This window comes from Pinus tabuliformis, chromosome 1_2, assembly GCF_031772625.1.
Source record: "Pinus tabuliformis cultivar Carrire ecotype Pingquan chromosome 1_2, CPIR1, whole genome shotgun sequence".
Classification (NCBI taxonomy): domain Eukaryota; kingdom Viridiplantae; phylum Streptophyta; class Pinopsida; order Pinales; family Pinaceae; genus Pinus; species Pinus tabuliformis.
The window spans coordinates 1,089,203,895-1,089,211,059 of NC_142298.1; the positions used below are offsets into that span (position 1 = coordinate 1,089,203,895).

Below are 7,165 nucleotides of genomic sequence, written 5' to 3' on the forward strand. Positions count from 1 at the left end.
CTCATTGAATTTAAAAGCTCTAGGGCATGGTCATATTCTCCTTGTTTGCAATATCCCATAGTAAGAGAGGTGTATATGCCTTTATGAGGAAGCAAGCCTCTCGCTGACATATTTTTTACCAACTGATCTACCTCCTACACCTTGCATCCATTGCATAGTCCAACTATTAGTGCACTATAAGTATCCACAGTAGGTTGGCAATCCTTTTCTACCATTTTGTCCAGAAGCTTCAAAGAAATATCAATGTTGAAAGCATTTTTTTCAGGATCTAAATCACCAATTGCCCCATTGAAAGCAGTCAGTTTTACTTTCTGCATCTTGCTTTCATGAAGTAGCCCATTCATAAGTACACTATAAGTTCGATAATTTGGTTGGCATTTGTTCTTTATCATTTTTCTCAGAATATCAAAACCATGGTCAACTCTATCTAATTTGATACTGCCATCAATAAGAGAGGGTTATGTCACCTGATAAGGTTTCAGGCCTTTTTCCTCAATTTTTTCAAGAAGTAATTATGCTTCCTCTAACTTCCTTTGTCTGCAAAGGCCATGAATCAGTGCACTATAAGTGTGAACATCTGGCTCACAACCCCAACACACCATTTCATCAAGCACTTTAAGTGCATGATCCATGACACTTGCTCTGCAAATTCCATCAATCAGGATTGTGCAAGTAAATGGAATTTGAACAAGGCCCCTTTTTAGCATTTTTCCAAACACTTTTTTTGCAAGTGATATCTGATTATCCTTGAAAAGTCCATTCATCAACACATTGTAAGTATAAGCATTTGGCTCACAATCGTCTTCCTTCATTCGGTCCACTAGTGCAAGAGCGATGTCAATTTTGCCTCGTTTACAATGTCCATCAATCAAAGTAGTATACATTACTTCATTTGGGGTCAGGCCTTTCTCATGGAGCTTACTGAATAAATCACAAGCTTGTTCCAACTTCCCCTCTTTACAAATTCCATTAATCAATTCACTATAAGTGTGCAGGTCAGGTTCACAACCATTTTTCTCCATCATGTCAAGAAGCCTAAAAGCGTTATTAGTTTTACCCTCTTTACAATAACCATCAATCAAAGTGTTATATGTTATTCAAGTGGGGGCCATACCACTTTTAAGCATTCCATCAAAAAGCAACATTGCCTTCTGCAACTTCCGCTCTTTGCAGAGTCCATTTATCAGTTCATTTTGGGTACGAACATTTGGTTTACAGCTAGTCTTTTCCATCTTTTCAAGAATCTCAAAAGAAGCATCCACTTTCCCCTCTCTACACAAGTTGTCAATGAGGGCATTGTAAGTGACCACATTAGGGACAAGACCTTGTTCCAATACTTTATTGAATAATTCGCTTGCCTTTTCCAGCCTGCTTTCTTTGCAGAACCCATTGATTAATGCAGTATAATTATGAATGTTTGGTTGACAACCCCTTCCACCATTTTACTAACCAAATCGAACGCCTCTTGTAACCTGCCTGCATCACAAAGAACATCAATGGGCATCGTATAAGTATGAACAGTAGCCTTGCAACCATTCTCCACCATCTCAACCAGCATTCGAAAGGCCTCCTCTATTCTTCCCTAAGTGCATAGACCATTAATAAGAGTTGTATAAGTCATTGAATTTGGAGCACAACCTTTTTACTACATCTGTTGAAATACCTTGGATGCTTCAACCATATTCTGGTTCCTGTAGTGCCCTAGAATGGACGTGTAGGTGAATGTATTGGGATACCAACCTTCTTCATAAATTTGACTCAAGAACTGCTTAGCATTATGCACCTTCCCCTACTTGCAGAACGTATTAATCATAGTATTGTATGTCAAATTGTTTGGCTTAATCCCATTGCTCAACATCTCCCTATAAATGCTCTTTGCATTGTCATACATATTGAGACTTGCTAAGGCTATTAAAAAACCATTATAATCTTGGAGTTTGAGCTTGAAACCCTTATAAAACAATGGTTTAAGGAATTACATTACCTTCTTTATCTCTTCAACATGGGGACAAACCCTGATCATAAGTGTTCGAATATGCTATGTTGGCTTGAAAAACTAAGCCTAGAGGAGAAAATTTATTAGCATCACATGGCAATCAAAGTTGTACCTATACCCAAGGCGTTGCCTCATCTAATGAAAGAATTGCATGCCATTTTTGGAATCAGTGAGAAGCTCTAAAACCTTCTCAACATGTTCTGGGTTCTTCTTAAATGAAGGATTTATTTGCCAGTCAGACTAGCAGATTACTTCATGAACTTGGTGCACCAATTCCCAAAACTCATTGGATGAAGCAGACAATCTTGCATCAATGGAAGCATTTCTCTCAACGAATGATTGGGCTGGAATAAAATCGAATGCAGTTAAACTATGGCACTTGCGACATAAATCATGCATATTCACAAATTGGGAAGAAGGTACAAAAACCTGTAAACTTGGGAATTGTAGAGAATAATCAAATTCAGTTAAACTATGGCACTTATGACATAAATCATGCTTATTCACAAATTGGGAACGAGGTACAAAGATCTTTAAATTGGGGAACTGCAAAGAATTTAATTTGGAGGTTGTTGCGGAAAATATCAATGCCATGAAGATTGCCTTCATGGTTGTTGGAAATCTCTACAGGCAGAGACGATGATGCAAAGCAGAGCCTAGATTTTATCATAATCCTCACCAAGCATGGTGTACACGATATCCAAGGCGTTGCCTCAACGATCCAAGTGTCTGACCCATAAAATGAGATTTTCTCTCTCGACTTCTATCATGGGAGATGCCATCACCTGCAGAGGCCTCCAGCCAGAGATAATTAGCAACAGACGAACCCCAAAACTGTAAACATCACCCTTCTCTAAGAGAACACTGCCACCGCCACCACCATACTTACGTCGAGGTAAGTCCAGTAACCATAAGGCATACATTCTTGCGATTTTAGTGGGAGCCAAAATTCTAATCTGTTTCCCATTGCTTCTGTGGAAGTGTAAAGCAACGAACTCAATGCAATCTCCTATGTAAATTGTCATCTGACATTTTGAATTGACTTGACCGTATGGCAAGATCTAGTTGGAAGTGTTGGGTTGGGGATTCCATCTAGTTGCATGTTGCGTCGGAGCATGGGGTGAAAGAGTATATTACTCTCATCCCGTTATTCCATTGGCTAGTGTCGCCATGTGGTGAACAATTGTTGGCCGGAGGAGGACAAAAATCAAAGAATTTGATTGGCTCACTTTGCCCAATGAACTTCGCAGAGGAAATTAAACTTAAGTTATAAATAAAATATTTCAATAAGAGGCTGAATAAAAGGTTTTAACATGAAACATATATAGAGATAGATCGATAGAATTCTTATTTCATTAATAGTTGCTTTGTAATTCAACTTATGAGGGGTATTTGTAATTGTTTTAATTGCTTAATACGGATTTGATATGTAATATTTTAGAAAATATTAATAATAAAAATAATTAAATGTATGCATATAGGAAAAAATTATGAGGGGGCATGCTTCAACATTTTAATGTGAGAAGGTGAAACATAAATAAAATATTTCAACGTCAACTACATATATATTATACTAGCCTAGATCCATCTTAACTCTGGATCTACCTAGAGGGATCAAATCTCTTTTCACTCTTATGATGTTTGCATCTCAAGAGATTTGATCACTTTGGATGCTTGGTAGATCCGTAATTAAGATGGATCAAGGATAGTGACTATACCACTGAGAGTGGGTCAACACAACTTGCTCTTTCCAAACACTATTCTAACTTATCAATATTAGGCCAAAAAGGGTAGGGGACAAGAGACACCCTTGTTGGACTTTGATATTGCAATTATCTTTTAACTATCCTAGATCCATTAACTTCATATCTACCAAGCATAGAGAGGGATCAAATTTCTTTTCACTCTAAAAGAGATTTGCACCTCAAGAGATTTGATATCAAATTTTGTTTCACTCTAAAAGAGATTTGCACCTCAAGAGATTTGATATCAAATTTCGTTTCACTCTAAAAGAGATTTACAACTCAAGAGATTTGATCCCTCTCGCTGCTTAGTAGATCATGAGTTAGAATGGATCTAAGTTGCTTTGTAACTCTCAAGATCATTGTGGATCACTCTCACAATAACAAAATCGATATTTTGTGTTGGTTCATTGACTTTAGAAAAGCCTTTGACACCATTTCTAGGAAAAACTTATGGAAGAGGTCAAGATATAAAGTTTCATATTGAGTTGAGAGTTGTTATGACAAAGTTGTATGAGAAAATTATTACCAAGTTTAGGACAAATGAGGAGCCTCTCCATCCAAGTATGGTAGAGTTGTTGTAATGCTTATTTTGCCCTGTTCCATTTAACATTTGGACTTGGTCAAAATGCATAAAAATAAAAATAAAATAAACTAATAATTGAAGTAAAAAAGTTTTTTTTTTAATCATTGGTAGTATTTGGATTCTAGATTTTGAATATAATATTTTAAAATATAATATAATATAATATAATATATTTTTTAATGTTTAATGCAATTACTCATTTTTTATTGTGCCAAGGGGCTCTCTCCAACCAAGTATGGAAGAGATGTCATCCTAGATTTTGAATATAATATTTTAATATATAATATAATATTTCTTATTTTTAATAAAATTGCTCCTTTTTTTATTGTGTCAAGAGCCTCTCTCCAACTAGTATCATAGAGATGTCATTCTAGATTTTGAATATAATATTTTTATTTTAAAATATAATATAATATTTTTTTTTTAAATATAATATAATATTTTTTATTAGCCGAAGGCTTCCTATTTGGACTTAAGGTAGATGAGGATATGTTGACTTTGTTTTATTTTTTTAATTGACAACCTAGATTGGTTCTCAAGGGAACATGTTGAGCATATGCTTCGTCTAAATACTCATGAATGACTGTAATTTTAGATCTAAGACTTTTGTGATCCATCAATTTAGAGAATAGTCTTCCGGATTAATCACATCGTAAGGATTGGGTCTCATGAATGACTATAATGTTAGATCTATGACTTTTGTGATCCATCAATTTAGAGAATAGTCTTCTGGATTAATCAGATCGTAAGGATTGGGTGGACGTTTCGAACCAACTAATGTGGTTCATCCTCAGGACAAGGCGATAAATCAATGGATCTGAGAGAATAAATAGCATGGATGCATCATGGGGTGAAATAAAATTATCTAGTTAAAAACTAACTGTTAATAAATAATTATTTAGTATCGAAATAGTCGCAATTTATTAATTAAATAATAATATAATCTAATAAAATAATATTAAAAGCAAGGGTTGACCTAGTCAATGAGTTTTCTTCCTCTTTCTCATTGACTAGGTCAACCCTTGCTTTTAATATTATTTTATTAGATTATATTATTATTTAATTTATAAATCACGACTATTTCGATAATAAATAATTATTTATTAACAACTAGTTTTTAACTAGATAATTTTATTTCACCAATGGCTAATTCCGAACGGTTAACCTTGAACACTGATACATCCATGCTATTTATTCTCTCAGATCGAGTGATGAACCACATTAGTTGGTTCGAAACGTGGACCCAATCCTTATGATGTGATTAATCTGGAAGACTATTCTCTAAATTGACTGTAATGTGTTAGAGAGTTTGTTAGGTTGCATTGACTTTTAATAAATTTAAAACAAGTGTAATGTGTTAGGAAGTTTGTTAGGTTACATTGACTTTTAATAAATTAAAAAAATTTGATGTGCGAACGCTCACCAATTTCTTAGGGATTTTCAAAGCATACCTAAAAAACTCTTCAACACTTATGTTTTTATCAAGACTTGGGATTCTTAAGGGTTAAGTAAAATCAAAGTTAATAATAATATTTTTGTTGCAACAATTTTTTTTTCTTATATGTTTATCAATGGTAGATACAAATGAAGCCTTTTGCTATATCAACCACATTAATATTTTTAATGTGAGTGTACTAGTCTTTTAACAAAATTACTCATTTTTAATCATTTATTTATTTATTTTTAAATAAAAGTACTCATTTTTATTGCGCGGAGACTCTTTCTAGCCTAGTATGGAAAAGATGACTAGCCCACTATGGAAAAGATGTTGTCCTACCTATTAACAATACAAATGAAATAATAAAAATAAAAATAGTGATACATTAAAATAAAATAAAAATAACTTTTTGAGTCATTGTATTCACCCATGGTTTTTACCATAGTATTCTTAACCCATGTTTTTTCCCATGGTCTTCTTCTCGAATGTAGGCTTTGTGTTTCTCCAAATAGAAGGATTTGATTAGGGCTTTGAGTGGCATGTATCTACTGTATCCCTACACATTATAATAGGCATTTCCCACTCATGTTCCATGACTAAACATTAATCCGAACAATAATGAGAATAAGGGCCATGGTTATAATGGTTGTTCCCAATCATGTTCCATGGTTAAACATTGAATTGAAGAATAATCAAAATCAAAACAATTAAAGGTGAAAACTTCGATATCTTCATTTGTTTCATTGATTTAAGCTTAATTTTGTGAAGTTCATTAATTTCAACATTTTTTATGAATATCTACCCATTGGAATCTTTGGAACTCAATATTAGCCAAGACCCCATTATTTACATGCAATGGGAGGTCAATATTTGTTGCAGAGGATCATGTGCAACACTTTTAAGTTTTTCCCATTCTTTATATTCCCATTATTATTTACATTTGGTTGATATTTCAGTGTTTAAGATCGATATTAACTACTTCTCTTCTTCTTCTTCTTTTAATTTTATTTTTGGTTGTTGTTAATTTATAAGTTCAATATTCATTTAAGTTGAGAAAATTAAAAGTTTGACAATTATTTTGAGATTTATTTTAGTTGATGAAATGAGAGGGTTAAGGAGGTCGTTTTAACAATGAAAGGGGATATTAATTTTGTTATAATTATTATTAATTAAAAAATATATTTTAATTTTATAGAAATATTTCAAATTATTTTTAATTTGTTAAGAGTCCATGTTCTTTGGAAATAAGTAAATAAGTTAAATCTTTAAGAGTGAAAATCTATTTTTATAAATTACTAATAAATTATTTTAATTGATGCATTGTTCTTGGAATAATAGTGATGAATTAGTTTACATTATCAATAATAATAATAAATTATAATTGTTTTTACCCATTAACATAG

At 33.1% G+C, this 7,165-nt stretch overlaps 1 pseudogene; it reads right to left on the reverse strand.

The window, feature by feature from the left end:
- Positions 1 to 512: 512 nt before the first annotated feature.
- LOC149209973 (uncharacterized) lies at positions 513 to 2,919 on the reverse strand (annotated as a pseudogene).
- Between the last annotated feature and the right edge of the window lie 4,246 nt (positions 2,920 to 7,165).